The following is a 7907-nucleotide window of genomic DNA, read 5'->3' as shown; positions in this document are numbered from 1 at the left end:
CCTCGCCATGGCGAGCAAGTTCACGACAATATTTAGACATAACTAACGTTGTCAAGGATATGTGATAATGTCGGATTATAACTAGAATCTATATGCTTGATTACGCGGATATATTCATCGTTTGATCAGTGAAGTATAATCCCAGCAATTTTATACCTCTGTTAAATCTCTGTTTTATTACTGCATTTTTAGTCCGATTAGTTTTTACAACAAACAATCAATTAAACCCTAAACTTAAGATGATGATTAACGTTGAACCCTAAACTTAAGATGATGATTAATGTTGAACGGTTTATTTTCAATTTAACAAATATGTATTGTATTTTATGTGTAATTTTTATTGTTTTCTAGTTGATTTATAGGTTATAATTTGATTAATGCTAATATAGCAGTTAGTGATACTGGTTTTACATACTACTAATAGGTAAAAGCATCAAAATAGTAATGATTACTACTATTTTCCCAAGCATAATATGTTATATGTGACTTAATAGAATGACCATAATCAAGAGAGAAAGAGTTTGGATGTAACAGCCTCGAAATACAATTTTGATGCAATCTTACTTTTTTAACCTCTTACAACTAAGAAAATGACAAACTAAATAGAATTTGTTTACTTCTATTTTATTGCTTTAACCTCTTACTTTAACATTATAACCAATGAACTATTTTCATGTCTGAGTCTTTATGTTATTTGAAAAATCTCGTCAAATAGGTATAGTGGTTATGTGGGGGCGGAACCCTGGTTAGAGGGGCTAATTGCTACAATTTAAGTTCATTAAATAATATAAAGGTAAAGGGCAATGACATGACTTTTTATGCTTTTTAAACTCATCGGTAGGTTCAATGTTAAATTTCAACGTAAAAGACATTCTCATATCCGGAGATCTTTTACAATGAGTTCAAAGTAACTACACAATTGAGTTAAACAACACACTTTAACTTAACATTCGAAGGTAATTAGTTTATGGATCTTTTCACTTGTTCAACCTTCACTTTTCCAATCAATGTTTAACTTTTTGGATAAATGAATGATCTGAGGTAATGTTGAAACTTTTATGAACTAATACATTTAAATCAACTCAAATATTAAAACATACTGATAAAGAAATGTATTGAGAGTGATGAGAACTTACGTACTTGGTAAGGAAAGATGGTGAGCTATGAACCGATGCCTCTGCGTGAGAATGAGAAAAAAAATATAGAGGTTAGCCAAGATAATAAAGAAAATTAGAAGGAAGAACAAAATTTACACCTTTTCTTCAAAACTCTCTTTTCTTACAATGTGTGGTGGTGTTGGCAGTATTACTAGATCAAATGGGAGCTATCCGTCGGAATTTTACAATGCTCATATTCATGTATCTTTTTTCCGGTAAAAATGAAACTAATTGTGATTATCCAACTAATTTGGGATTTAAAGAGATGCTTAAGTATTTTTGATTAATGCTAATATAGGAGTTAGTGATGCTACCCTTTCATACTACTAATATGTAAAAGCATAAAAAAGGTAATAATGGTTACTACTATTTTCCCAAAAATGTTATGCTGTCTGTGCGTTAAACAAAATTAAACAAAAGCTATGAAAATAGGAATCACAATTCTATTATTTAAATTTAAAAGTATTATGCCATTGTTAACAAATGTACCATTTTATTGTTCATTTACCTTTGATTAATGAAAAACTTGTGTGGCTGCTTATTCATGTGTCATTGTTATTACAACAAACAAGTCAACATTAGAGCAAAGTAGTAGTCATTGAAATAGCACTGGCAATGGGTGGATCTTTATTCTGCATCTTATTGGGCTCTAGAATAAGATATACATTTATAAAAACCAAAGGAAATTGCTCTTATCACTTTTAAAATTGTTCATTAAGTCAACTCACGCTCAACATTCGATATTTTTAAATTTATTCATAAATAAGGATTATTTTTCTAGTAGGAAATATGAGTTTCAAATTTAGGTCACCACATTTCCTTTGTCTTTGTATGCATGTTTATTTGAGTATGTGTATGTCACCGGGTCAATAAGAAATAAAAAAAATTCTCATTATTGTTAAAAAACATAAGAATGTGACAATTTACACACTAACATATCAATTGATTCAATTCTAACCGATTGTGGTCATCTCTTTTTATGTGTTATTGGTGCAGAATTTGCAGAGGCAAAAGACAGAGAAAATTATTTGATACTTAACTGTTGAAAAGTGCCTTCAATTTGTGTTTTGGAAGAACAGAGAAATCGTGACACGATTTCATAAGCGTGTCACGATTTTGGTAGTGCCGTGAGCATGTTTTGCATGGTGTCCAATCGTGACACGATTTTGGGAAAACGTGACACGATTTTCGGCTTGCTGGGCAAGTTTTGAGGATAAGGTTGGTCGTACCTTGGGTCGTACGCACCAAACGTGTCACGATTTGGGAAAACGTGACACGATTTTGACGGTTGCAGAGTACTATTTAAGTGTTCTTTGCAGATTTTGAAGGAGGGCTAGAAGAGAGAGAAACTTGGGAAATCAAAGGAGAGAATAGGGTTGAGGGTCTTTGATTAGAGTTCTCTTGGGTTTGGAAACATTGTAAACACCTTGGGTGAGTGAAAATCATTGAGTGTCTTGTTCATTGGTGAGATTGGGAAAATGGGTAGAAATTAGGGTTGTTCTTTGTGAGCTTGTTGAAGCTAATTTCTTGTAACTCATTTGTATCTCTTTATAAGAGCTCATTGATAGTGGATTGGAGAGATCAATCTCTCCCCCAGAGTAGGTCAAGTTGGACCGAACTGGGTGAACATTTCTTGGTGTGTTTTGTTTCTCTTCTCCCTTTATCTTTTGCTTGTGGTTTTGTGCTTTTCACTTTGATTCCTAGATTAGATCTAGGTGTTGTTATTGCTTGTGTTTACTTTGATATTGGTTACTACTTTCCTTTGCTCCACACATCATAGTTTGTATTGGTGTGATTTTGAGTCCGAATTCACAACAATTGGCGCCCACCGTGGGGCATAGGAGTGAATTGGTTAAGTGAGTACCATGGGTTCAAAGTGGGACATCGAGAAGTTCACCGGAAGTAATGATTTCGGGTTATGGAAGGTGAAGATGCAAGCGGTGTTGATACAACAAAAGTGTGAGAAAGCTTTGAAGGGTGAAGGTGCGTTGCCGGTCACCATGACACAAGCGGAGAAGACCGAGATGGTGGACAAGGCTAGGAGTGCCATTGTCTTGTGCCTCGGGGACAAAGTTTTGAGGGATGTCGCGAAGGAACCTACCGCGGCGTCGATGTGGTCAAAGTTGGAATCATTGTATATGACCAAATCTTTGGCTCATAGGCAATTCCTTAAGCAACAACTCTACTCATTCAAGATGGTGGAGTCAAAGACCGTGATGGAGCAATTAACGGAGTTCAACAAAATCCTTGATGACTTGGAGAACATTGAGGTGAATCTTGAAGACGAAGACAAAGCTATACTCTTGTTGTGTGCTCTACCGAGATCATTTGAATCCTTCAAGGATACCATGCTCTATGGCAAAGAAGGCACTGTCACCTTGGAAGAAGTTCAAGCGGCTTTGAGAACCAAGGAGTTGACCAAGTCCAAGGACTTGAGAGCGGATGAAAACAGTGAAGGCCTTAGTTTTTCAAGAGGAAATGGTGGAGGTAGAGGTAACCGAGGAAGCTCAAAGAGCGGTAACAAGGATAAGTATAAGTGCTTTAAGTGTCACAAGTTTGGTCACTTCAAGAGGGATTGTCCGGAGGACAATGAGAACTCCGCGCAAGTTGTGTCCGAGGAGTATGAGGATGCGGGTGCTTTGGTGGTGAGTTGTTGGGAGGATGAAGGTGAGGTTTCTCACCTTGGTATTGATGCTTTGTAGAGCGATGGTCGTCTGGAGAGACGTTAAACACTCAACATCAGCCTGGAGAGGCGGTGTGAATAATACTCGTGATCAACCTTTGAGGTGGAGTTTCAAGGTGAAGGCATAGTGTGTGTACGCATTCGGAAGTTGAGGTAGAGAAAGCTCAACTTGAGGTGGAGTTGGTGACACCGGGAATGGTACGACTATGGAGGCCTTGGGTGCTATGCTCTAGTTGTGAGCATGTGAATTCTTCATGAGGACGGAAGGCATTCCGGGGTTTGAAGAATGTATGATGTGGCTTGTGTGATTACCTAAAAGACCAAGGGTGATTGGATGCAAGGTGATCTTCAAGGAAGCGGGAGACGTTCCGTGGTTGAAGAGGGTTTGGTGTATACTTGTGGAGCTACTTGGTGTAGTTGGATGCAAGGAAAAGAAAATGAGATTGGTGATTGATGGTTAAAGTGGCATCATCATCAATTTGAAGGCAAGGTGGAGAATGTTGAAAAGTGCCTTCAATTTGTGTTTTGGAAGAACAGAGAAATCGTGACACGATTTCATAAGCGTGTCACGATTTTGGTAGTGCCGTGAGCATGTTTTGCATGGTGTCCAATCGTGACACGATTTTGGGAAAACGTGACACGATTTTCGGCTTGCTGGGCAAGTTTTGAGGATAAGGTTGGTCGTACCTTGGGTCGTACGCACCAAACGTGTCACGATTTGGGAAAACGTGACACGATTTTGACGGTTGCAGAGTACTATTTAAGTGTTCTTTGCAGATTTTGAAGGAGGGCTAGAAGAGAGAGAAACTTGGGAAATCAAAGGAGAGAATAGGGTTGAGGGTCTTTGATTAGAGTTCTCTTGGGTTTGGAAACATTGTAAACACCTTGGGTGAGTGAAAATCATTGAGTGTCTTGTTCATTGGTGAGATTGGGAAAATGGGTAGAAATTAGGGTTGTTCTTTGTGAGCTTGTTGAAGCTAATTTCTTGTAACCCATTTGTATCTCTTTATAAGAGCTTATTGATAGTGGATTGGAGAGATCAATCTCTCCCCCAGAGTAGGTCAAGTTGGACCGAACTGGGTGAACATTTCTTGGTGTGTTTTGTTTCTCTTCTCCCTTTATCTTTTGCTTGTGGTTTTGTGCTTTTCACTTTGATTCCTAGATTAGATCTAGGTGTTGTTATTGCTTGTGTTTACTTTGATATTGGTTACTACTTTCCTTTGCTCCACACATCATAGTTTGTATTGGTGTGATTTTGAGTCCGAATTCACAACATTAACTTTGAAATGTAAAGAAAATAACCAGAAAATAAAGAACAACAATGGATGTTTCTAATTTGAGCATCATTCATATTTTACTTTCACATTTGTTTTTTCCATTTTCACATTTTGAGCACTATCTAGTACCTACTTTCTGCATCATCCAGCTTGCAAATATTTGCTGAAACAATACTTATACAGAGGCTGAGAACACAAACTGTGAAGTTATACTACACATTGTAGAAAGAAGAATAAGAAAAACATTAGAAGAAAGGTACAAGCATTAGTTTTGGAATTTGCTTCTGTTCCTCTAAATATTTACATGAATAAAGTGTTGTGATTCTTCTAAGTTCTAGTTTTATTTTTGTATTAATTTTGTTCTGTTAATATGTTTCTTTTGTTTTGTTAATTGAATCATGTTCCGCCGTTAGGTTTCTCACTTCTTAGTTCTGTTAATTGATCATGGAATGTGTGTCAATTTGCAAGCTGCAACCTGAATCATTTGCCTTTTGATTTTGTTAATTCATCTTTGAACTCTATTCTATTAATTCATCACAATATTATTTAAAAAAAAACCTATTTGAGCATTGTGAAAATGAATGGTTGGTTAGTGTAATCTTAGTATTGCTCATTTTTTATATGTTCTTTGTTTTCTTGTATGTACCGCGATCATAGTATTGCTCATTTTTTTTATGCTATTGTTCTTTGTTTTACCCAAATGCATGGTTATTCATATTTTGCTCAAATGATCATAGTTAGATATATTTTTATAAGGGTTTTCTAAGGGTTTCTAAGCCTTGATAATTCAATTGTTTTGATTTATTACTAGACCGATAGATTGGATTTATGTCATGTGTGCCTAGAAATTAGTCCAATTAAATTAAGCAAAGCTTGTCTGATTGCTGTTGATGTTTTTTGGGCTGCATTGGTTTTCTGCCTACTGCTGTTGACAGGGTCTGTGTGATGGTCTTAACTGTATGTGTATTAGATTCTTCTGTTTTAGCATAACATAGTTGTGGATTGTATGTTAGTTGAATTTTTGTTACTTGTCTGTGTATTGTTTCAGTTCTTTCCTTGGTGGTTTGAGAGGATAGTGGGTGGATTGAGGGTCAAAGGTTTTGTTTGCAGATTGATTGTGTTCACTCCATTCGTAGACACAGCTTCTCAGTTGTATTTGCAGATCTGCCATTGGATTATCTATGCAGTATTTGCAGAATACTCTGCAATCCTTTTTTTGGTTTTATGTTGTTAACAGGTTATAATGGAACGCTCATCCAATAAGACACCCACCTACATGTTAGTTGCATTCTTGTTTTGTGCCGCTTGCATCATGCACAACACATTTCCTATTGTATTCGGTATGCATGAAGAAAAACCTTCCCTTATGGTGTCCGTTGTGCTCGCATTCATCACATCCGCTGCATCTTTTTTCACTTTTGTCTTGATCATTGCAACGGGCTGTGAAAATGGACAAATTGTGATATATGGTATGAGCAGCTTTTTCTTGTCGTTTGTATTCATGATCTTTGCTTGCGGCCTATCTAGGTCGAGAACCAAAGGGCTACATTGGATTGGTACACTAGACATAAGATAGCTAGTTTTCATGTACTTTATTTTCACGATGATTTGCTATAGAATGAGTCCAAAAGCAACATTGAATTGGATAAGGAAACTACTTGTTATAAATGTTTGTTGATTTGGATCCTGTTTTGTAACCTAACACTAGGGATGTTATATCTTGTGAGTTCAGCTAGTTAGTTTAGTTTGTTTTTATTTTCAGTCTTGAGGATGGGAATTGCAGATTTTTCACCAACATAAAACTGTTATTTTATCTATGTTTGCTTGCCATTTCTTGTTCTCTTTATTATCTTTTGTCTCTAGGAAACTTGAGTTCTAATTCACAACTTTGTGACACCAAGTCGCTTAAAAAACATTTGTAACGATAAAAGGCGATAAGTGTCGAGGTTGCTTCTTGGTAATCTTGTTTAAGGTGCTTACGTTGAAACAACTTTGTGATCCCAATCTTTTGTTCTCTTTGTTATTATCTTTTGTCTCTAGGAAACTTGAGTTCTAATTAACAACTTTGTGACACCAAGACGCTTAAAAAACATTTCTAACGATAAAAGGCGATTAGTGTTGAGATTGCTTCTTGTTAATCTTGTTTAAGATGCTTACGTTGAAGTAACTTTGTGATCCCAATCTTTTCCTAAAATCCAATTTCTAAAATTCTAAAAAACACTAAAAAAGAAATCAACCATAAATACATTTTATAACTTGAAGAGAAAATGCACTTCTTTCTTCACTCTTGCTCATGTGCTTTGGTCTTTCACCTCTCAGTCTTTGCTCTCTCCATCTTCGTTTCTGGCTGCTCAGTCTTCGTTTTCTTCGTTTTACGCTTGGCCTTTTTTAATTTGCATTGTTTCTGGTAAATGCCAAGGGTTTGATTTAGAAGAGGGTTTACATAGGCTTAGTTTTGTAAGGTAAGCATTCTGCAACCTAAAACCTAATATGATTTAATCATTCGTTCAAAATATGAATTTCAAAATTTGTTCTTCTTTTGCTAATTGTTGAAATGTTAAAAGCATGTTGATTTTTTATATTAGAGAATATTGTATATTTTTTCTGTACCCCATAGGTTCCCCGACATGGATTAGTCATCGCTATACGGTGGTGAAAAGTTCATACCAAATATCATAGTAGTCGAAAGAAAAAAAAACCGATTTTATTTTGGGTCGACTCAATTTTTTGTAGCCCCATTAAGAAATTGGCTTGATAAACAACTGCATATCCCAACTTCACTGTATATCC

The sequence above is a fragment of the Medicago sativa genome, chromosome 6 (assembly GCF_051527215.1).
Source record: "Medicago sativa cultivar Bolivia chromosome 6, Bolivia_mono, whole genome shotgun sequence".
Taxonomy (NCBI): Eukaryota; Viridiplantae; Streptophyta; class Magnoliopsida; order Fabales; family Fabaceae; genus Medicago; species Medicago sativa.
The sequence above is the reverse complement of the archived record's forward strand: the minus strand, read 5'-3'. Positions refer to the sequence as shown.